At 41.1% G+C, this 24,619-nt stretch overlaps 1 long non-coding RNA gene across 1 annotated transcript in view; it reads left to right on the plus strand.

Moving 5' to 3' along the window:
- The window catches only part of LOC146868869 (uncharacterized), a 136,923-nt gene extending 114,610 nt beyond the window's left edge, over positions 1-22,313 (plus strand). The window contains exons 3-4 of the long non-coding RNA XR_014966444.1: positions 18,418-18,519; positions 21,386-22,313. This is a non-coding gene — a long non-coding RNA (uncharacterized LOC146868869). The remainder of the gene's footprint in view (positions 1-18,417; positions 18,520-21,385) is intronic.
- The last annotated feature ends 2,306 nt before the right edge of the window (positions 22,314-24,619 follow it).

Here is a 24,619-nt window from a genome sequence, read left to right on the forward strand (position 1 = left end):
GAGAAGTGCAAATTGAGATTGTTGTCATTAAGGGTATCAATGTAGCTATATGCTGATTCCACTGTCCCCTGCCATACAATAAATAGATCATCAATATACCGATACCATTCCACCACTTTGCCACCATTTGGTCCGGTAGAGGTTCTGGGCACCTGCTCCTCCCACCAGCCCACAAATAAATTTGTGTAGCTGGGTGCGAAGCAGGTGCCCATCGCCGTACCCGATCTTTGTCTGTAATGTTGATTTTCAAAAAGAAAAAAATTATTCTCCAGACAGAACTCCAAACACTCTATCAACATTTCGTTATGTTCCACATATCGTAGTTGACGCTTTTCTAGGTAAGTTTTCGCAGCCCTGATGCCGTGTTCATGCTCTATGCATGTGTATAGACTGGTTATGTCTAATACCATTAACAGATAGGCTGAGTCCCACTCCATCGTAGTTATCTTATTCAAAAAATCCTTAGTGTCTTTGATGTATGATTGAAGTTGCATTACGTGAAAGAACAAAAAATGATTAATGAACATAGATAAATGTTCTGTCAAACTATTCAAAGAGGACACTATAGGTCTGCCCGGCGGATCTAAATTGTCCTTGTGCAATTTGGGAATATGGTAAAAGGTGGGTATCATTGGATTGTTACTCCGGAGAAACATATGTTCTTCTGTTCCCAACATGGATTTCGCATACCACTTTTGGATTAGTTCATCATATCTCCTGATGCTTTGAGTGTATGCCTCGTTTGTTGTTTTCTCATAGTATTTCCCATCCGAGAGTTGTCGTAGTGCTTCCTTACAGTACCTTTCCCTGGTCTGTAATACTACGTTCCCACCTTTATCCGAAGGTTTGATTATTGTTGACATGTCTTTCATTAAGTCTTGTAATGCCGCTTGTTCTGCAATCGTTATGTTGCTCCCTTTCCAATGCAAATTTTTACTCGATCTGAATTTTAAAAGGTCTTTAACCATAGTGTCAGAGAAAACATCAATGGCGTCAAATGACATTTGGGGATTGAACATCGAGGTAGGTTTGAAAGGGCTCTCTTCTCTTTCCTGTTCTATGCCAACCCTCCTTGTTCTCTCTGCCATACTTGTCATCATTTCGGGGTTAACATTCCCTTCTGATCTCAAGTTTTCCAATAATTCAATGGCTGGTAGATCTTTCCCCGTGAGTATATCCGTGACTGTTATCCTTGATCCGATTTTTGAGTCTCTAATGTTAGGTCTAGTTTTGAAATATTTATGTAACTTGAGTTTACGTATAAAGCAAAAAAGATCGATTCTAGTCTGAGTGTATTCTAGATGATTACTAGGACAGAAAGTTAAACCCAGACTTAGTACTTTCTTTTCGTCATCCGTGAGAGACTTGTCAGTTAGATTTACCACTGTGAGATTCGTTGCATCTATTGCCGTTTGCCCGTTTTCTTGTTGCGACCTCTCCATGCAGCTGGCTTGCCTCTTGCTGCCCCCCTGCGCTCGTCGCGTTCTTCTTCGTTTCCTTCCGGTGGTTTACATAAATATGCACCCGCCCGAGAGTGCTTCGTATGGAACAGTGGAAACTGAGCGAGGATATATATATATATATATATATATATATATTCACTTAAAAAACCATAGGTTTCACACATGTTATAGTTAGGTGGATATTTCACTCGTAAAAAACCAATGAAATTCCACCGTTATAGTTAGTTCAGATAACTATAACTCGCGCGCCCGCAATCCTCTGCTCATGACGTCACATATTACATCACTCATGACATGGTCAGTGGCATCACTCTTGACATCACTGATGACATCATCCTTGTGATAGAGTGGCAGTCGCGCGAGTTATAGTTATCTGAACTAACTATAACGGTGGAATTTCATTGTTTTTTTACGAGTGAAATATCCACCTAACTATAACATGTGTGAAACCTATGGTTTTTTAAGTGAATTTGCAAGGTTTTTTAAATGCTAATTCCTAACTATAATGTGTGTGAAACCTATGTTTTTTTCAGTGAATTTGTACGTTTTTTTAAATGCTAAGTTGTATATATTATTATTTTTTTATATATTTATTTTTCAATAAACTACGTATTAAATTATTATTTTTTTTTATGGTTTTCACCGTGCGCGCACGGTGCGCGCACCCCCGTGATTTAAAAAAAAAAAATGTTAATGTTTTTTTCTGCCTTCGGGGTCCTTCAGGGACCCCCTGACAAAGGCTAGGGGGTCAGGAACTCTCTACCCTGCCCCCTTTACACGTTCGCCACCTTCCTTTTCCACCCTTGCACTGAAAACAAACAAAATGGCGGCGACACTTCCTGATTTCGACCGATTCAAACGTTGACTGACATGTAACAACCAATCAGAATTACGCTCGTGCACGTTATGGTGCGCGCACGGTGCGCGCACAGTGCGCGGCTATAGCTATGTATGTGCTTTTAACTGCATTTTCTCAGGAACTACTGAACAGATTGACTCCATATATGCAAAAGGCACATCCCTGACCGGAGGACCACCTCTCTGCCAAATTTCAAGTAATTCTGTTCAGCCGTTCGGGCTATACCTTCGACTAAAGGTCCTATGGGAAAATGCATGGAGAAAACGCGTTTTGGGACCCCCCTTTTTTCTCGGCCCCCGCTTGACGAATCCCCCCGAGACTTTCAGGGTAGGAGCTGAGCGGAGCGCCCCATTAGTTTTGAAAATTTCACGAAGATTCGTCAACCGGCACCAAAGTTATTCAAAATAGAATTTTGAGATTTCCTATGGAAACTATCAGTAGATAATATATATATATATATATATATATATATATATATATATATATATATATATATATATATATATATATATATATATATAAACATATTTAAACTTTACAGAAACACATAGTCACTGGATGATGTCGTTATCAGTGATGTCATTTGAGATGTCATCAGTGATGTCACTGACCATGTCATGAATGATGTAATATGTGAAGTCATCAACAGTGCATTGCGGTGGCATGAGTTATAGTTAGCTCAACTAACTATAACCCTCAAATTTCTCTGGTTTTGTACTAGAGAAATGTCCAACTAACTATAACTGAAACCCATGTTTTTTTCAGTAAACTGCTATGGTTTTTTAAAGGCTAATTTCTAACTATAACATCCCTGAAACCTATGGGTTTTTCAGTGAATTTCAAAGGTTTTTTAAATGCTAATTTCTAACTATAGCATCCCTGAAACCTATGGTTTTTTCAGTGAATTTCAAAGGTTTTTTAAATGCTAATTTCTAACTATAACGTCACTGAAACCTATGGTTTTTTCAATGAATTTCTAAGGTTTTTTAAATGCTAATTGCTAACTATAACATCCCTGAAACCTGTGGTTTTTTCAGTGAATTTCTAAGGTTTTTTTAAATGCTGATTTCTAACTACACCTAGATAGGTAAGGCATGTGCAGGAAGAGAATGAAAGGCGCAGAAAGAAGCAGGAGAAGTGAAAAAAGAAGCAAGACAAGTACAGAAAAAGGCAAGAGAAGTGCAGAAAAAAGCAAGAGAGGTGCAAAAAGAGGAAGAAAGGTGCAGAAAGAAGCAGGAGAAGTGATAAAAGAGGCAAGAGAGGTACAGAAAGAAGCAAGAGAAGTGCAGAAAAAAGTGAGAGGCACCGAAAGAAACAAGAGAGTTGCAAAAAGAAGAGAGTGATGTGCAGAAAGAGGAAGAAAGGCACAGAAAGAGGCAAGTGAGGTACAGAAGAGGCAAGGGAGGTGCAGAAAGAGACAAGAGAGGTGCAGAAAGAGACAAGAGAGGTCCAGAAAGAGGAAGAAAGGTGCAGAATGAGGCAAGAAAAATGCAGAAAAAGGACAAAGGTGCAGAAAGAAGAAAGAGAAGCACAGAAACAAGCACGAGAGGTGCAGAAAGAAGCAAGAAAGGTGCAGAAAGAAGAGGGTGGGGTGCAGAAAGAAGCAAGAGAGGTGCAGAAAGAGGCAAGAGAGGTACAGAAAGAGACAAGAGAGGTCCAGAAAGAGGAAGAAAGGTATGGAAAGAGGCAAGAAAAATGCAGAAAAAGGAAGAAAGGTGCAGAAAGAAGCAAGAGAAGCACAGAAACACTCATTAGAGGTGCAGAAAGAAGCAAGAGAGGTGCAGAAAGAAGAGAGTGAGGTATAGAAAGAGGCAAGAGATATGCAGAAAGAGGCAAGAGTGGAGTAGAAAGCCAAGAGATGTGCAGATAGAGGCAAGAGAGGTGAAGAAAGAGGCAAGAGAGATGCAGAAAAAGGCAAGAGAGGCACAGAAAAAAGAGAATGAGCTGCAGAAAGAGGGAAGAGGGGTGTAGAAAGAGGCAAGAGAGGTGCAGAAAGAAGAGAGTGAGCTGCAGGAAGAGGCAAGAGAAGTGCAGAAAAAGGCAAGAGAGGTGCAGAAAGAGGCAAGAGAGGTGCAGAAAGAGGTAAGAGGTGTAGAAAGAGTCAAGAGAGGTACAGAAAGAGGAAGAAAGGCACAGAAAAAAGCAAGTGAGCTACAGAAAGCGGCAAGAGAAGAGCAAAAAGAGTCAAGAGAGGTGCATCAATAGGCAAGGGAGGTGCAGGAAGAGGAAGAAATGTTCAGGAAGAGGCAAGAGAGGTGCAGAAAGAGGCAGGAGAGGTGCAGAAAGAGGCAAGAGAGGTGCAGAAAGAGACAAGAGAGGTACAGAAAGAGGCAAGAGAGGTGCAGAAAGAGGCACAAGAGGTACAGAAAGAGGCAAGAGAGGTACAGAAAGAAGAGAGTGAGCTGCAGAAAGAACCAAGAGAAGTGCAGAAAGAGGCATGAGAGGTGCAGAAAGAGGCAAGAGAGGTGCAGAAAGAGGCAAGAGGGGTGCAGAAAGAGGCACGAAAGGTGCAGAAAGAAGAGGGTGAGCTGCAGAAAGAGGACAGAGAGGTGTAGCAAGAGGCAAGAGGGGTGCAGAAAGAGGCAACAGAGGTGCAGAAAGGGAAAGAAAGGTACAGAAAGAGGCAAGATAAATGCAGAAAAGGGAAGAAAGGTGCAGAAAGAAGAGAGAGAAGCACAGCAACAATCATTAGAGGTGCAGAAAGAAGCAAAAGAGGTGCAGAAAGAGAGTGAGGTGTAGAAAGAGGCAAGAGAGATGCAGAAAGAGGCAAGAGTGGAGTAGAAAGCCAAGAGATGTGCAGATAGAGGCAAGAGAGGTGAAGAAAGAGGCAAGAGAGATGCAGAAAGAGGCAAGAGAGGCACAGAAAGAGGCAAGAGAGGTGTAGAAAGAGACAAGGCTAGTACAGAAACAGGCAAGAGATGTGCAGAAAGAGGCAAAAGAGGTGCAGAAAGAGGCAAGAGAGGTGCAGAAACAGGCAAGAGGGTTACAGAAAAAAGAGAGTGAGCTGCAGAAAGATGGAAGAGAGGTGTAGAAAGAGGCGAGAGAGGTGCAGAAAGAAGAGGGTGAGCTGCAGGAAGAGGCAAGAGAAGTGCAGAAAGAGGCATGAGAGGTGCAGAAAGAGGCAAGAGAGGTGCAGAAAGAGGCAAGAGAGGTGCAGGAAGAGGAAGAAATGTTCAGGAAGAGGCAAGAGAGGTGCAGAAAGAGGCAGGAGAGGTGTAGAAAGAAGAGAGTGAGCTGCAGAAAGAGGCAAGAGAGGTGCATAAAGAGGCAAGAGAGGTATAGAAAGAGGCAAGAGAGGTACAGCAAGAAGGGAGTGAGCTGCAGAAAGAACCAAGAGAAGTGCAGAAAGAGGCATGAGAGATACAGAAAGAGTGCGGAAAGAAGAGGGTGAGCTGCATAAAGAGGACAGAGAGGTGCAGCAAGAGGCAAGAGAGGTGCAGAAAGAGGCAACAGAGGTGCAGAAAGAGGCAAGAGAGGGGGGAAAAGAAGAGAGGTGCAGAACGAGGCAAGAGAGGTGTAGAAAGAGGCAAGAGTGGTACGGAAAGAAGCAAGAGATGTGCAGAAAGAGGCAAGAGAGGTGCAGAAAGAGGCAAGAGAGGTGCAAAAGAGGCAAGAAAGGTACCGATAGAAGAGAGTGAGCTGTAGAATGAGGGAAGATAGGTGCAGAAAGAGGCAGGAGACATGCAGAAAGAGATAAGAGACAACTGGATTGCTAACATTCTATATTTATTACAAAAGTGTGGCACGCCTGACGTCATCTTGATGTAATCAAAACTGTAATACCTAAAGCATTTCCTTTAGAAATTATAGAAATGAGAGGGTCCTATTTGCACAGAAATTATGGTTAGTGCTATAAAAATCTAAAATGAAGACATATTTTCTGAGTTCTCAAATAGCGACAAAGCACTTTTAAATTATTTGTTATCTTTATGTTTTTTTATCCAGTTGACCACTTGATTAAATGTTACGCTTAGGGAAGAGAATGTGGTGTAACTTCCAGAGCTGCAGACTTTGCAACTGGAGAACCAAGTTGAAGTTTCTGCTTCAGCTCGACATTCTGTGATTCTGGTCAAATCACTTAATCTCCCCATGCCCAAAACCAAAATGAGTATGTTCTTGTATGATGTAAGCAATGCTCATATAAAGCACTCCAATATCTGAACAGCCTGCACTATAGAAAACTGCAAAAACAAAGGATAAAAAGTGTTTTCCACACTTCTGTCATTGGGCTATATGTGGGATACATTTGGGTGATATTTGTGCTACATTTGGGCTCCTTTTTCTCTGATGGCCATCTTGGGAGACTCCAATTAAATTCATTAAACTTTATTCGATCTGATTTAGAAACATAGATCATAAAAGTGTACATAAAAACAGTAAATCTTTCTTAATATAATGCAGTGAGAATTAATTAAAACCAGTAGGTAAAAACATGTGTTACAGAGCCCGGTTCAGAGAACTTCGCAAGTTCAATCTCATGTACTTCGTGCAAAATACGCAATAAGGGATCCAAGTAAGATGCAACTCTCCAATACCTGACCAATCTACACTATATAACACTGCAAAAAAACAAACAATAAAAAATGTTTTACACACTTCTGTCATTGCGCTATATGTGGGATACATCTGGGTGATATTTGTGCTACATTTGGGCTCTTTTTTCTCTGGTGGCCATCTTGGGAGACTTATTTGTTATGAAGTTTCCTAATTTCCTCATTTACTGCAGTCTCCTCAGTAGGAAATGTTTTCAGTTTTTTACTTTGATTCCATCAAGAAGGCATTCAGATGTGTCACACATTTGCCATAAATTCAGAATGTTAGCACTCTAGTTGCTCATTAGATCACTGTAGTAAATATACTGCTCACCAGGGAGTTAACTGGAAGTCTGCTGCTGGTATTGAAAGTGATTGTTCCAGTCTGCATGTCAGAATTTTGTAATGAAATGGAAGAGGATTTGAGATCTCACTAAAACATGCCCTAAGTTTTCTTTCTGCAGCACTAACCATAATTTCTATGGCAAATTGAGCCCCCTCAATTTGTTCCTTTTTAAGTTAAATGTTTTAAGTGTTACCAGTATATTCCAATCAAGATGGCTTCAGTTGTGCCATTATTTTGTCATAAGTAAGACTGTTAGCGCTCTAGTTGTTCTTTAGAACCCTCTGGGAAGCTGCAGTAGAACACAAAAAAATCAACTGACAGGCTGCTCCTGTTGAAATATAACAGGAAGATATTTGAGATCTCACTTAAAACATGTCCTAATTATTCTTTCTACAGCACTAACAATAATTTCTATGACAAAATGAACACCATCATTTTGTTCGTTTTTAAATTAAATATTTTAAGTGTTACCAGTTTACTCCAATCAAGATGGCTTCAGGTGTGCCATACTTTGTCATAAGAAAGATGGCTTCAGTTGTGCCATTATTTTGTCATAAGTAAGACTGTTAGCGCTCTAGTTGTTCTTTAGAACACTCTGGGAAGCCGCAGTAGAACACAAAGGAATCAACTGACAGTCTCTGCCCTTGTTGGATGTACATGTTCTACTGAGAAGGTCAGACTTCATTCTCACATGACTGAGAAAGATAATGTGAATTTACAGAAAATATCCTCTCATTTTAGCTTCTGGAACACCTTCCAAACCTCTGTGGGACAATAATGAGAAAATAGTTTTCTCTCAAACATGATTCATGATATCCCAGCAGAAGGTTTTTCACATGGTAAAATCACCTTAGAACACACCACAATTCCTAAAATGAGTATGGTACCATCAACAAATGAATTCTAATGTAACTAAAGTCTGTTATCACCATTTATAGTTCTCCTTTTGGTGACCCTCAAATCTTCTATTCACTACAATGCATTTCAATGGGTTGCTACCATGTATATTGGTGCCATTCACTACAATGCATTTCAATGGGGGCTATCATGTATATGGGTGCCATTCACTACAATGCATTTTAATGGGGTGCTATCAAGTATATTGGTCCCAAAATGGCAGCTAGCAATTCCAGGATGAAGTTCTGACAGCCAATCAGATCTCACAAAGAGATGTGTTGTTAGGCACCGCCCAGATATCGATATTGTTTTATTTTTGAATTTCTTAGAAAGTACTGAGTGGATTTACACCATTTTTAGGTCTCGCCTGAGACAGCGCTTTAGCGCTGCTCTGGCGAGACTTATAGTAAGCGAGTTTTGGAAGTGCAAACAGTGGCTTTTCAGGCCTCCAAATACAGTGCATGTGCGTCGGCCGGGCGCGCGCACCATTTGGAGGCCTGAAAGCACTCGTTTGCTTTCACTTTCGCGGGGCACACGGCCGCTTTGATGTGATCGCGATCGATGGTGGCCAGCACGCGCAGCAGCGTGAGTTCGCCTCGCTGCCGCGCTCCCTCCCCCCCCTCCTCTGTGGTGCTCGCGCACCATGGCTTTTGATTCCTGCGTCGGCTCCGCGCACCACTGGTTTCACCTATTGCAGTATGTGGATCCCACGCTAGCGCTCACAATCTAAACGGGTTTTAGGACCACAAACAAACGTATATAAAACCGTCTTTCAGAGCAGCAATAAATGTCTTTGTGTGTACTTTAACTCTGTACACTGTCTACTTTGAGTCGGAGCGTCTCGTGCAGTACACCAGACGCGGTTTATAAGTAAAGCCATACCAAGATGCCCTTTCCCCCATCCACCAGAAGTTTCCCAGGCAGGCCATTCGTGCTTTAACCCATCGCGCGCGCAGCATTCTGCACTTCCTGCCAGGAATATGGCCAGGCAGTGATTTCAATCACTCCCAATTGTCTCATCAGAGGCCAATGGTGCGAGGCTAAGCTGTTCCACAGGGAAAACCCGGGGCGATCGGGTCGTGGTGGGGGCATGGGACTGGAGAGGCGAAATGCTGCTGTCAGGATAGTACTTTAGGATACTTTACTGCTTTTAACTTGGGTGTGGCTGGGTTAAACGTACTAAATATAACTTCTTGCCGTTCGACCTCTGAAAAGGAATAACTTTATCAAAATTGCAGATGTAAGCGTAGTAAAGTTAACTTCTTCCTTCAGCGCTTGGGGAGACCGGCAGAAAACAGTCAGCTTCTTTCCCTTGCCCCACCTTCCCTTCCTCAAAGACGTTTCCTGCGGTTTGCAGGGCAATCACCTCAAACTGCCAGGCGCGACTCACACTCCTGCACAAGCATGCTCTCCAGTTTCGAGTTGTTCTCATTTCGCGGCGGCTTTGATGTTCTCAGTGAGCCGCGTGGCCACTGAGAACATCAAAGCCGCCGCGAAATGCTCACCATTTGCCACTCCCTCCCTTATCTCACTTCCTGCTTGTTAGAGGTATTATCAGCTCTCCACGCCCCCTCGCAGTACACGTTTGACTTTTTGGACCAATCAGTTACGTTGGGCTTTTGTATAATTTGATACTAGCTGTTGTTTTATTTATATTGCGTCTCCTGGTGCTGTGCTTGCCTGCTCCACCAGCTCTCGGAGGTTGCGGTTTGTTTTTTTCACAGCAGCGCACATCACTCGCGGGATGCACGTAAATCTGCATTCTTGAGTTGACTTTACTGTTTTGAGGCCGGGCGCAGGGGCTGCTCCGATGTTATCAAGGCTGCTATCCCACTGCTAAAGCTGTGCTGCGATCTCTGCATTGTACCTTCATATTTAGAGGTATTATCAGCTCTCCACGCCCCCTCGCAGTACACATGAAGTTTTACTTTTTGGACCAATCAGTTACGTTGGGCTTTTGTATAATTTGATACTAGCTGTTGTTTTATTTATATTGCGTCTCCCGGTGCTGTGCTTGCCTGCTCCACCAGCTCTCTGAGGTTTGTTTTTTTCACAGCTGCGCACATCACTCGCGGGATGCACGTAAATCTGCATTTGTGAGTTGACTTTACTGTTTTGAGGCCGGGCGCAGGGGCTGCTCCGATGTTATCAAGGCTGCTATCCCACTGCTAAAGCTGTGCTGCGATCTCTGCATTGTACCTTCACTATTAGAGGTATTATCAGCTCTCCACACCCCCTCGCAGAGGGTGCTGCTGCGGATCATACCTTGGGAGCAGGGCTGGCATCTCTCTTGGTATTTGTTTGTATTGAAAAACATCTTACGAAGTATTCCCAAAAGTGCCGTTTTTTTTAACTAAATATTATTTAAACATTGATATTTAGCATTTTCTACTTTTCTCATGTTCGTTTTTAATGTAATTTATGACTTGTTCATTTATCCTCTTGTGTGAGGGGGCATTTATTACCTCGGACCGGTAGGCACACGTTACAACATGGCCTTTATATTTTCTCAGGCCTCTCCTCTTTCAGTATTCGCTATTGGAGGAGGCCGAGTGACAGGACAAAGCACATTGTTTACAATGCCAATAGCTCAAACTCTAGTAAATGCGAGACCTATTGCATTGCAAATGCTTGTTAAAAAAGGTCGCTTTCTGAACTAAGAGCTACCTTTTTGCCAATTTGGTGTAATTACGTTCAGCAGTTCGGGCTGTAGCCGTGTCTTAAAGGCATTAGGAAATATGAACATGCAGGGGTGTCAGCGCGGCACTCCCCACACCCCGGGGTCCTCCACCTCCCTGAGGCAAATGTTTAATTTAATGTGGGGGAATGCAAGGCCGCACGCAACCCGGGGGCCAGCACCATACGGGTCCACTATTAAAATATATATGCAGATGGGCCCGCTGGGCCTGCCCGCACCCCAGAGACTGCCACCTTCCTGGGGCAAAACATAAAATTAATGCTGGGGCCCCCACATCCCTGCAGTCCTTGGAACCACCACCACCCCGGAGCAATTCATTGAATTTAAGGGGGGCTGCATGGCCCCCCGCAGTCTCAGGGACCACCACCTCCTCTGTCTGAAATAAATTAATGTAGGAGGTCCGTCTTGGACCTCTGCCCCCTGGGAACACCACCTTCCTGGTGCTAAATACTACCACAGAGGGGGCAGCGCAGCCCCACTCATGGAGCCATGGACAGCCCTAGTGACCCCTACCCCCCAGGGCTGGCTCCTGCTTCCTCCCGAGGTGCCCACCCTTTAAAAAATAAAGCAGTCAGTTTTGTAAAGTAGAAATCATCCAAGTATGTTTTTTCTGCAGTCCACCTTATAAAGTTCTAGTGAAGATGCCTCAGGAACAATCACATTGACAAAGCACTATACATTTACCCAACGAGAGAGCACTTACTAATTAGCAAGTAGAAAGTACTCTAGTTGGGTGGAGGTGTTGCACAAAACGGTGGTGTCTTCTTGGATAAATACACTGGGCAGGATTCATTCTGGCACAATGCTCATTTCACCAAATTCAAACCTCAACAAGTTACAGTTAGGAAATAAAATTTAAAAAAAGTTGAAATTCACTTTATATACCAAAGGCTACAGGGATGTTATAGTAAGGAAATAGAATGTAAAATACCTTGGAAATCAGCTAAAAGAATGCAAAGGTTAGAGGGACATTATATTTAGGAAATAGAATGTAAAAACCTTAGAAATGTACAGAAAAAAACAAGGACCAGGTGTATGTAAAAAGCATTTTGCAATTCTCAAATAGCGATGTTTACCGAATCGCTATGTAATCACAAAATGCTATGTATGTAGGCATGGCAAAATATTATGCGATTCCGTAATAGCGAATCGCTATTAGGTAATATGACGCCATTCGTTCCAATGGGCCAAATGGCCCATAGGTGCAAATAGTTTTGCATTAGCTGATTTGTGATTACCTAATTGGTAATCGCAAATTGGTGAATGCAATGTCAAGGGTGCCCAGAGACCCTTCCCCCCCCCCCCCCCCAAAGCCCTCCAAAATTCAAATTGTGCACATGTAAGGCGCACACATGCCCTAGGGGTTCTCTGTGCGCAACATGGTACTTTGAAAAATGCATTTTTTCAAATTCGCACATGGTTACCATCAACTTGAAGTTGATGGTAATTAGCGTTTCCTAAATGCACAGTTCGCATTTAGGAAAGGCTTCTTACATGTGCATTAGGGATGCGCAAATTGTGCTTCCCTATTTGCATTCGCAATTTAGGTAATTGCAAAAAACTGCGATAATTGTATATTCAAAAGCCTTTCATACATACATAAGGAAAGGCCATTTTGAATTCTCAAATGGACACATTTTGTGATTTGCACCATTTGCGAAGGCAAAATGCTTTCATACATCTGGCCCTCTAGGTTACAAGGATGTTATAGTTAGAAAATAGAATTTAAAAAACTTTCGAAATTCACTGAAAAAACAAAGGTTACAGGGACGTTATAGTTACACTCACATTTCACTCATACAAAACCATTGAAATTCAACAGTTTTAGTTACCACAGCTAACTATAACTTATGCCCCTGCAATGCACTGCTTAACATTCATCAATATTGTTTATGTCATTGTGTAATCCAATTCGTCCTTGAAAGCTTGAGCAGTAACTTGACGGATTATATATATATATATATATATTATACCAATCCTGAATTTCTGGCATATAAAGACAGGCGCTGACACCGTGGGACGATGCATCAAAGAAATGTTTATTTCGAAAGGACGCCCAGACGCGTTTCGACGGGTAAAACCGCCTTGTTCACTACATCTGGTCCCTCTATAGTGTTTACTTATATTTACAAATGCAGGGCACAAACCACCATGGTTGTCACAGCAACTCTCATCATAGACATAAAAGAAATATCAGGTATGTCTAAACAATGTATCAAAAATTATATATACAATAGTTAAATGAGATACACTTTGCATACATTCTATATAGAGAAACACCAATGCATTTTAGCACTATTGGATATACCGTGTCAGTTTGAATCCATGTAGGATGGTGGAATAATACACCAGTGTGTAGACGTTCCACAATGTACATACAAAGATAATTTAGCACTTAGGTATATCAGAGCCGGTTAACAATTGTTAAACCAAATGAAATTTCTAATGTGTCAACTAGATTGACGTTCACATTTGAAGCCCAAGTGGGCAGATAAGCAAGGTATTCATGAGATACTACGGCTTGTCATAAAGAAAGAAAGACTTGAAGGGGTGTGTGCCCAAAAAATAAGAATAAAGAATGTCATAATAAAGGAGAAAGATCCACATGTTTTCGGATCGGAATTCAGGAGTGAGATAAGCACACAGCTAGTAGACAAATGCAAGATTTTTCAGAGATGTACATTTAACGCTTCGTCAGCATTCATCCCATTAGGGATCTTGCTATCCAGAAGGATGATATATCTGGATTCGAGTCTCCTCAGATTCAGTTGTCTGTTCCCTCCCCTTACGTTTTTAACAATGCTGTCAATTACAAAATAGGAAATTTCGTCTATTCTGCCCTCATGATGTAAATTAATATGTCCCGCTACCGGGTATGTCTGGTCATCGTTGGTGATGGCCCTTAGATGTTGCAGTATCCGGACATGTACAGGATGTATCGTGCTGCCTACATACATCTTAGTGCAGGTACAGCGAAGGACATATACTGCGAAATCCGTTTTGCAAGAATAACTTCCCCGGATTTCAAAAGGGGTTTTTCTAAGGGGAAGTGGAATGGTTCTCGTGTTCACACCATGTTTACAGGCCTTGCATTTGGAGCATTTCTGAAAGCCCCTCTGTATTTTAAGCCAGGTTCCCCCCTTAGCAAGTGCAGGTGCGTTAGTTACCAATTCTTGTCGCATGCTCTTCGCCCTTCTGAATGTCAACTGAGGGAATTTTGCGCACATTGGTCCTATTGTAGGATCACTACGGACTAAAGGCCAGTGTCTATATATGATCTTTCTTAGGTTCATGTGGTAGGTGTTGTAACCAGTAATGAGTCTGGGTGTATTGTCTATGGTCTTAGGTGTTTGTGGTTCATTAACCTTAAAAATTAGTTCTTCCCTTTTAAGATTATCGCATTTCAGTTTCGCTAATCTCAATGTTTTGGCCTTGTAACCCCTGTTTTTTAGTCGTGTAAAAAGACTGTCCATAGAGGTGTTAAGACTGTCTTGGGTGCTACAATTGCGTTTCATCCTTAGACATTCAGCATAAGGAATGCTTTCTATAAGATTGCGGGGATGGAAACTGCTGGCATGGAGGATAGCATTGCCTGACGTTGGTTTCCTAAAAGTTCTTGATTGTATTTTTTGATTTTCTATATACAATTCTAGATCCAAAAAGACAATGGACTCTTTACTGGTGGCACATGTAAAATTAAGGTTAAGAGAGTTGTCCTTGATAATAGACACAAAGTCAATTGCGCTCTGTTCAGTGCCTTGCCACAAGATAAAAATGTCATCTATATATCTTTTATACAGAATGACATGGTTCATAAGGTAGCTTTCATGTTTCTTCATGAGTACCTGCTCCTCCCACCAGCCCATATGCAAATTAGCATAGCTGGGGGCGAAGCAGGTACCCATGGCAGTTCCCTGCATTTGCTTGTACAATAGCCTGTCAAAGATGAAAATATTATTCTCCAGACACCACTCCGCCATATGCAAAAGCATGAGTGTGTGTTGATGTAATCCTATATGTCTGGTGCCTAAGTAGTGTTTAAGTGCATTTAGGCCATCTTTGTGTCTGATACTTGTGTACAGGCTTTGCACATCGAGGGTCATAAGGACATAATCATCATGCCATGATAAATCATACATTTTCGCCAAAAAGTCGCCAGTGTCTCTGATGTAGGCTGGAAGTTCCTTAACAAATGGTTGTAAAAATAAATCGATTAATCTGCTAGTGTTTTCGAATAGGCTGCCGATTGCCAATATAATTGGCCTACCAGGAGGAGTCTGGGCATTTTTGTGTATCTTCGGGAGAAGGTATAGTTGAGGCATGATGGGGTAATCATTTTTCAGAAAATCGAATTCAGCTTTCGAGATAAGACCACCACATCTCCATTCATATAGATTCTTGTGATATTTTTCTTTCACGCTAATGATACTTGTAGCGCTGATATGATTGTAACACTCTCTATCTTGTAATTGATTTAATGCCTCCGTATTATACATTTCAATGGGCCAAAGGACTATGTTTCCCCCTTTATCAGAACAACGCACTACAATGTCAGTTCTGTCCTTGATTTTCTTCATAACATTAGCATATTCAATTCTGACGTTATGTTTAGTTTTGGTAAAATCATTACTGCTCTTAATGGCCAAATCCTTAAGATCTTTGATTACCCTTTCTGCAAAGATATCAATGCCATCCTTAGGCATGAGTGGTGTAAATACAGACTTGGGTTTGAAGGGTGTTGGGATTGACTCCAAGATATTTAAGTCAGATCTGGTTGCTGCCTCTATTGTGGTGATAGGGCAGGAGTATTGTTCATATGCCAGTTCTGTGATGTATTTTAGAATAGTCATATCAGCCACATTAAGTCCTTCCAATCGTGGAGTGATTGATATCTCCTTGTTGGCTTCAGTATTGGTACTTGGGCTGTTGAAAAAATGTTTGCGTAGTTTTAGTGCACGGGTAAAATTGTATAGATCTACCCTAGTTTGTGTGTAGTCAAAATTTGTGTTGGTACAGAACGATAAGCCAAGGGAAAGGATTCTCTCTTCTTCTTTAGTCAACGCCATGTTCGTAAGGTTTATAACTGTGTTATTTTTTTGACTATCCATGTCCATGTCTATCTGCGTCTTGTTCCTTCTGTATACTGGTTTGCCTGTTCTTTGTATTGTGTTTGCCCCATCTCCTGTCTTTCCTTCGTCTCCTTTTTGACTTTGTGCTTTGAACATTGGTCTTGGTCGTAAACTCATCATGCGCTCCATGCGTAAAAAACCAAATTCTTCTACAGGTGTAGGTGCATTGCATATCTGAGTAGTACTGCTCATGGCTTCAGTGTCGGATTCAATCTCCGAACTTAATTCAGATTCGCTGGGTACCACTGGTCTTGTTGTACTTGTTGTACTGGTGCCTGCTGATGACATTTGTTGTCGGCGGATATTATCAAATTTCCTTGAAAAGGTATAGATCCTTCCTTGTAAATAGTCATTTCTGTCTCGTTGGAATTTCACGGCTTTACGTTCCTTAATGATTTGTTCATGTTTCATCACTCTGGTTTTGATTTCCTCAAGACTTTTGTTTACTTCTTCTTGGTCCAATTTCTTAAGTTCATCGTAAATTTCTTCAATTCTGACCATTATTTTTTCTCTGTCAGTAGTGGCGTACTTAATTAAGATCTGTAACATGTTCCTGGAGGATTGCGCATTGTTGTCTGCCCATTCCTGTAACATCGCAGGGTCTGGATTCTCGTAAGTAGGTGCTACTAAAATCCTCAGCCCCCTAGGGATACGGCCTACGTTGAGATATCTTTTCAGAGATGTGCAATCCCACCATTTGGAAACTTCATGCTTACGTAATCTCTCAAGTTCTACTGTGAGTTTTTTTAGATCACTGCCTGTCGGTGCTGTCGGTATTCCGCTTTTATTTGGCTGAACAGTTGCATTAGCTGTGTCGCTGAAAATGTCTACTGCTGCGGCCTCTCGCTCCTTAATCCAATCCTCGGCCATCCTTAGGAAATAATAATCTTCTTTGATTCCCACTGCCCGTATATCAACAATTACGGGACTACCTCTCCCATCAGCCACCTTACTGGACTCAAGAATACGCTATCAAGCACAACACACAAGAGAGCTTACCTGGGACTCAGATCGCCCTCCGGCGTTCTCGAGAGACAGGATACTCACTGTTAGCTGGCCTGATTCGCGCTTCGGTCCTGGGAGGTCAGCTGCGGGGGGCTCTTCGTTTTCCTTGTGCAAAAGATAAATCCAAACAGATTCCGGCAGCGAGGAGCACCAGAACGAGGAGGGTCAGCGTAGAGACTCCGGGAAAGTCTCTTTATATTATACCAATCCTGAATTTCTGGCATATAAAGACAGGCGCTGACACCGTGGGACGATGCATCAAATAAATGTTTATTTCGAAAGGACGCCCAGACGCGTTTCGACGGGTAAAACCGCCTTGTTCACTGCATCTGGTCCCTCTATAGTGTTTACTTATATTTACAAATGCAGGGCACAAACCACCATGGTTGTCACAGCAACTCTCATCATAGACATAAAAGAAATATCAGGTATGTCTAAACAATGTATCAAAAATTATATATACAATAGTTAAATGAGATACACTTTGCATACATTCTATATAGAGAAACACCAATGCATTTTAGCACTATTTGATATGCCGGGTCAGTTTGAATCCATGTAGGATGGTGGAATAATACACCAGTGTGTAGACGTTCCACAATGTACATACAAAGATAATTTAGCACTTAGGTATATCAGAGCCGGTTAACAAATGTTAAACCAAATGAAATTTCTAATGTGTCAACTAGATTGGTGTTCACATTTGAAGCCCAATATATATATATATTACCTACTGGCGGTTGCGAGTAGGTAGTTATAGTTAGGACCTATTATCCATAGGAAATCCGCAACATTCTATTTGGAAAAACGTTGGCGCCGGTTGACGAATCTTCGCGAAATTTTCAAAACTTTTGGCCAGCTCCGGTCCACTCCTATCCTGAAAGTCTTGGGATGATTCGTGTAGCGGGGGCTGAGAAAAAAGGGGGGTCCCAAAACGTGTTTTTCCCATGCAATTTTTCATAGGACCTTTAGACGCAGCTACAGCCCGAACTGCTGAACGGAATTACACCAAATTTGGCAGAAAGGTAGAACTTGGTTAACACTCATGCCTTTTGCTTAAATGGTGTAAATCCGTTCAGTAGTTCTTGAGAAAATCAAAAGTAAAATCACATATATATCTATAGGCGCGGTGGATCTGCACACCCTGCCGAGCATGAGCTGTATGCTAATTGGCTGTCAACACTCCAAACCAGGAAGTGTTGGCAGCCATCTTGTGCCTCGGTAGAACCGAGGCACAAGAAACCTTTTTTGGATTTGAGATGTCATCATTGATGTCATCAGTGATGTCACTGACCATGTCATGAGTGATGTAATATGTGACGTCATCAGCAGTGCATTGCGGGGGCGCGAGTTATAGTTAGCTGAACTAACTATAACGGGGGAATTTCTATGGTTTTGTACGAGTGAAATGTCCAGCTAACTATAACACCCCTGAAACCTATGGTTTTTTCTGTGAATATATATATATATCTTTTTTTATATATATAGAGATTGAGAAACAAAGACCAGCCAGGAAACGGAAAAACAGGCGCCATGGCAATGGAACTGAGGTCGGGAACACGGAAGAAAGATTCCTTTCAACGCAAATAGGTATGGAACCTCTAACAGTCATCAATTTAACCAATTTGACTTTAACAGGAGAAGAAACCAGGATTCTTGCATTAGGTCTTACATTCTGTATAAGAACTAATTTTAACTACACTGAAAGTAGGATAGATCTTTTTAGATTTATCAGAAAATTAAAATTAAAATAATTCTTTGCGCATAAGAAAATGTCATCACAATTATCTAATATTGACGAGTCTGATAATCTTCAAATCAGAGATCTAGAAACTTTATGTACTTTACATCAATTACATAACGAAGAGGCAGGAGCGTGCAATGATTTAAATGATGGTTTCATGTTGGGGGAATTAACGGGTTTAAATTTGTTTGATACAGCAGAGACTGATTTTAGGCCCAAGTCAACATTTATTCCCAATACCCCAAGAGATGCTATTGATCTCTTTTCTGACCATGTGATTAAAGATTTCAAGGATATTTCCTTGAAATCTAGTACCAATTTCCCCAAAAATTGCAGCAATTTTGAAAGGAAGTATCGCACGATTATGATTAAAATCAAAGAGAGATCTGATGTGGTAATTCGTCAGGCTGACAAGGGTGGGAATTTAGTACTCTGGTCATTAGAGGCATACAATAAAGAGGCAAAATCACAATTAAGAGATACTAGCAGCTACCTCAAGGTTCCTGCCAGTAATCTGGATGAGGTGAAAGTAAAATATCATAAGGACCTCTCCAGATGGCGTGGAATGGGCCTTTTATCTCAAAAAGAATTTTTATTTTTGAAGGTCGATAATCCAGTCACTGCCGTATTATATCTAATCCCCAAGGTCCACAAAAATCAAGAAACCCCGCCTGGGAGACCGATAATTTCCGCAATTGGTAGTTTATTTGAATCGACTTCAAAATATTTAGATTCGTTTCTGCAACCATGTGTCAAATCACTTCCTGCGTATATTCAGGACACGGGACATTTTTTGAGGAAGATTGCAGAAATTGAGTGGAAGGAAACTTACATCCTGGTAACAATGGATGTGGTGAGTCTCTACACGAGTATCGCTCACGCAGATGGTCTGAAAGCCACAGGGCATTTTTTGAAAGCCAGACCAATACAATTCTATCAACATTCTATGATGCTTTTAGAGATGTGCAGATTGTGTCTTACTAATAATTTTTTTCTTTTTGGTGCCGACATGTACAAACAACAACAGGGCACGGCGATGGGCACCTGCTTCGCCCCCAGCTATGCAAATTTGCATATGGGCTGGTGGGAGGAGCAGGTGCTCAAAGTCCAGTATAAAACGACCTGGGAGAATAACATCATCTTCTGGGTCCGGTTTATTGATGATCTGTTTTTGGTGTGGGATGGGACCACTGCCGAAGTAAAAGAGTTCTTTGATTGTATTAACAGCAATGATCTGAACCTTAAATTTACAGAAACCATTAGCAGATCATCAGTAACTTTTTTAGACTTGGAAGTGTACGTTACAAATGGAAGCATCCACACGAGAACTTATAGGAAAACCACTGCAGGAAACTCGATTCTTCATGCAGGGAGTTTCCACCCCCAGTGTTTAAAAAAGAGCATCCCCTATGGAGAACACATAAGAATCAAAAGGAACTGCAGTGAGAGTACTGAATTATTGAAAGCACAAACTGAACTCAATTTGAGATTCTTACAAAGGGGCTTTGAGACCACTACCTTAAATCAGGTTTTAAAAAAAGTTGAAGTCTTGCAAAGGAATGAACTCCTCTCTACACCCAGTGAACAAACTGTTAAAATCAAAAGAGAAAGGGGTGATGCAACAAGGTTAATAACTGGCTTTTCAGCATATCAAACAGATGTTAGACACAGCCTTACCAGGCATTGGCATTTACTTAAAGGAGACCCAATTTTGAATGACCTTATTCCCAATAGACCACTAGTAACATTCAGAAAGGCTAAATCGATGAGAGACGAACTGGTGGTAACTAGCCCAGAATTAAAATGTAAACATACTTGGCTAAAGCCCAGTCCAGGCTTTCATCGATGTTTTAAATATAAAGCCTGCAAATTTGGGAAAAACGAAACACAGGTCATGTCAACATTGATAAAAAATCCATGGAAGATTAGGCACTCGCTTAACTGCAGAAGTGAATTTGTGGTTTACATTCTAAAGTGTACGTGTCCTAAGCTGTATGTTGGCAGCACAATTCATATGGTGCATGTTCGTATCTTGCAGCATTTGAGGGCCATCAATAATAAGGATCCGAATTATGCAGTTGCCCGACATATGCATGAGATTCACAGTGGTAATGCGAATGAATTGTGTTATTTTGCCATAGACCAGGCCCCAAAATCCCGGAGGGGAGGAAATAGGGAGCGTGTATTGAGACAATTGGAATCAAAATATATTATGCTGTTTAACACAAAAATGCCAAATGGTTTAAACTCAGAGGAAGATCTGTATGTCCATTTATAATCCATCTTCTCTTAACCAGATCCGTATATTGTTTGTTTTTAAATTGTATTTGGTGTACAAATAATATCTTTTAAGGTCATTACTCATTGTACACAATTATTGCCAATATAGTTGAGGACCAATAACCTTTTTTCTGAGGGCTTTGATATTCTATAATAAATTACCGGCCAGTTATTTTAGCCATGAAGGATCAATTTTACAGAAAATAGATTTTGTATATAGAAGCACTTGCACTTTTTGTACATAATAGACTATTTAGTTCAGAAACTTACGTGGCAGCCTTATATGATTAAAAATGGAATATGAACTCAAACTGAGCTTGGAAAGTTCTAACATCTGTATTATGCAAAAGTAATAGATCTTGTCTATATCTAATAGATACTTATCGTGTTGCTTTCCTTCATTCTAATTCTTCAAATTGGTTTACTTTCTAGATATTATTCATAATAAGAAAAAATTAAGAAAGAAATTGTAACATTGAAGAACAGTCTGAAAGTGAAGCAACTAATAGACAGACGTCAACATATTTTTCTATCAAGAATTCCAATTGAAAATGCTATGCAGATGATAACAGGAATGGAACAAATTAGTGGTTACTCTTTGATATCCCATCAATTTATAAAGTAACTGATTGGCAATTGATGAATATATGATTACACTGTGTAAATATTTTTCACTGGCGAAGGAGAATTTATGAATCAAATTGTTGTGGATTTAAAGGTATATGACACAGTTACGTTCTAGGCTAAAAAATAATTTAGGGCACTTGTTCAAAACCCGTGATTAAGAATCTATCGATTTTTTATTATTATGCAATACGTGAAATGGTTTTTGCACTTTTTTGCACTTGCACTTTATTCTAAATGAGGTTAAGGCACTGTCTCACTTTATTTGTAAAATAATGTTTACAAAAACATCTGTTGGAAATTTTAGAAAAGAAACCTCAAATGTAGTTTTCTTCTTTTAAAATGATGTCCTTATTTCACGTGCATATTTATCCAAGAATGTTAACATTTTTGTTCTGATAGTATTCAAATAGCCCAGAGAAAGAACACACAACATTATGAAGTAATAGGTGGTGTAGGACATTTTCTGTTTAAATAAAGTTTTTCTGTGTCAGGCAAAAAATGAAAACGAAAAGGTTGTATCTAGATAATCCACATGTGAATAACAAGTCTTTCCTTACTGTTTAACAGCCAGTGATTGGTGTAGAATCACCATGTGACCTTTTTTTTGTATTCAACTTTTATGTATTTTAACCCACATTCTGAATTCGTTCCTCATTGCATGATTAAGGCAGGTGATGCCGAAACGCGTAGCAATGGAGTGATATTATTAAATCTGTGAATCCAGTAATGGTCGCTGGTGTCGGTGTCCTTTCTTTTGTGGAAGATTGGAGTTGGTGGTTGATATATATATATCTATACATATATATTTTTTTATTATTTGTTTTCGCTGAAAAAACCATAGGTTTCAGGGACGTTATAGTTAGTTGGACATTTCACTCCTACAAAACCATAGAAATGTCACTGTTATAGTTAGGTCACCTAGCTATAACTCGCACACCCGCAATGCACTGCTGATGACGTCACATATTACATCATTCATGACATGGTCAGTGACATCACTGATGACATCTCAAATGACATCACTGATGACATCACTGATGACATCATCCAGTGAATGTGTGTTTCTATAAAGTTTAAATATGTATTATATATATGTCAAGGTGTATTGAAGAATGAGTGGGTGTATAAGTGTCTGGACGGAGGATTTAGTAGGCGCGTCCCTGACTGTTAGTGAGTTATTACATGTGTCTTATTGAATGCATGGGTTAGTGACTAAACTGTGCGAATGTCTTTATCAGTCTGACTGCTGTTGTATAAGCTGCTCCATGGGTTGATTAGTAGCAACATGAGTGTGTATGTGGGTTATTGATTGGTTGCCAGAGTATGGGTGCCCGAGTGTATGTGTGTGTGTGCGTGGGAGGTGTGTGACTCTGTGCATACATGTTTAAGTGTTTGATTCACTGGCTGTATGGGTTCATGAGTCCATGTGGAAACAGCTGTATGGGTGGGTCAGTGTGCGTATGGGTGTGTTACTGAGTGAATGGATGTCTCAGTGGTACATGTCCAAGTAACTACATATGTAAAAGGCACTGTATGTGAGAGTTGGACTATATAAATGGAGTAAGTGTGGCTCACTGGTTAGAGGCAGCAGAGGACGGCCCGGGACCAGGGTTCAATTCCCGACGCGGCAGGGTCTTGGACCGGGGCCAGCGGACTCGATAATTCTCGCCTCGGTGCCTACTCTAACCAGGGATCACACTCAGCAACTCTGGGCATTAGCTTACCTCATCTCCACAACGGCCCCCCACATTCGCCGGGGATGCCTGGTTTCACCTTGGAGATACCCATGAGGGACCATCTCACTGGGATAGCCAGGACAGGTTCCCCAGCGGTCTACAGCGCCACGACGCCTCGGCAGCAGTGCGCTTTACAAAAAAACACATACATTTACATTTAAATGACTATATGTCAGAGTCAGTGATTGTGAGAGTGGCTGTATAGATGAGTGTGTACTTGTATCAGTGATTGTATAAGAGAGTAATTACGCGTTTGTTTCTGTTTGAATAAGTGATCTGTTGTGTGTATAACTCTATTGGTCAGTAAATGGAATTGTGATTCATTCTTTGCATGAGTGACTAGGTGTGTGAGTAACTCTGAAGGAGTGCTGGTGTGTAAGTGTCTGTGTATGTGCATGAGTGTACATGATAGTGTTGTATTAATGAGTGACTGCATGTATGAGTGATTATATGGGTGAATGGGTAGATGTGTGTTTAATCCTAAGAACCAGTGAGTAGATATGTAGTAAGTGGTATTGGTGTGTCTGTGGTTTCGAAAATGGTATTCTGTATTTTGGAGTAGGTGTATCAAAGTTTATATTAGGGTGTGAGGAGGTGCATCAGATTATCATATGGATGATGTCATCAGTGATGTCATTTGAGGTGTCATCAGTTATGCCATCAGTGATGTCACTGACCATGTCATGAATGATGTAATATGTGACGTCATCAGCAGTGCATTGCGGGTGCGTGAGTTTTAGGTAGGTGAACTAACTATAACGGTGAAATTTCTATGGTTTTGTAGGAGTGAAATGTCCAACTAGCTAGAACGTCCCTCAAACCTATGGTTTTTTTCAGTGAATTTCTAAGGTTTTTTAAATGCTAATTCCTAACTATAACGGGCCTGAAACCTATGCGTACCTCAGAGACCATAGAATGGGCTCTATATACAACAACAATCTACGTTTCGATATGGGTGGCATCTTTAGGAGTGATTGTGTACATTTCACAGATAAGGGAAACAGAGTCCTTCTCAACAACCTAAGGCTCTGCATCGGCACATACATGTAGCTACAAAAAACTCCTAGTAAACACAAGGGCTCTTTTTAGAGCCACCTAGTAACCCAACATATAACTTATTTTTTTCCAAAAATGATCTTAATTATTTTCGCTTGGAGTCGCGCACCCAGCACGACTTAAAGCCGTGCACCCATCGTGTTCAAACCAGGGGGGACACGCTGAGCGCCATGCACCCCTTCGTGTTCACACCAGGGGGCCACACTGGGAGCTGTGCACCACTCGCGTTCACACCAGAGGGCCGCAC

Source organism: Triturus cristatus, chromosome 1_2, assembly GCF_964204655.1.
Source record: "Triturus cristatus chromosome 1_2, aTriCri1.1, whole genome shotgun sequence".
NCBI classification, from domain to species: domain Eukaryota; kingdom Metazoa; phylum Chordata; class Amphibia; order Caudata; family Salamandridae; genus Triturus; species Triturus cristatus.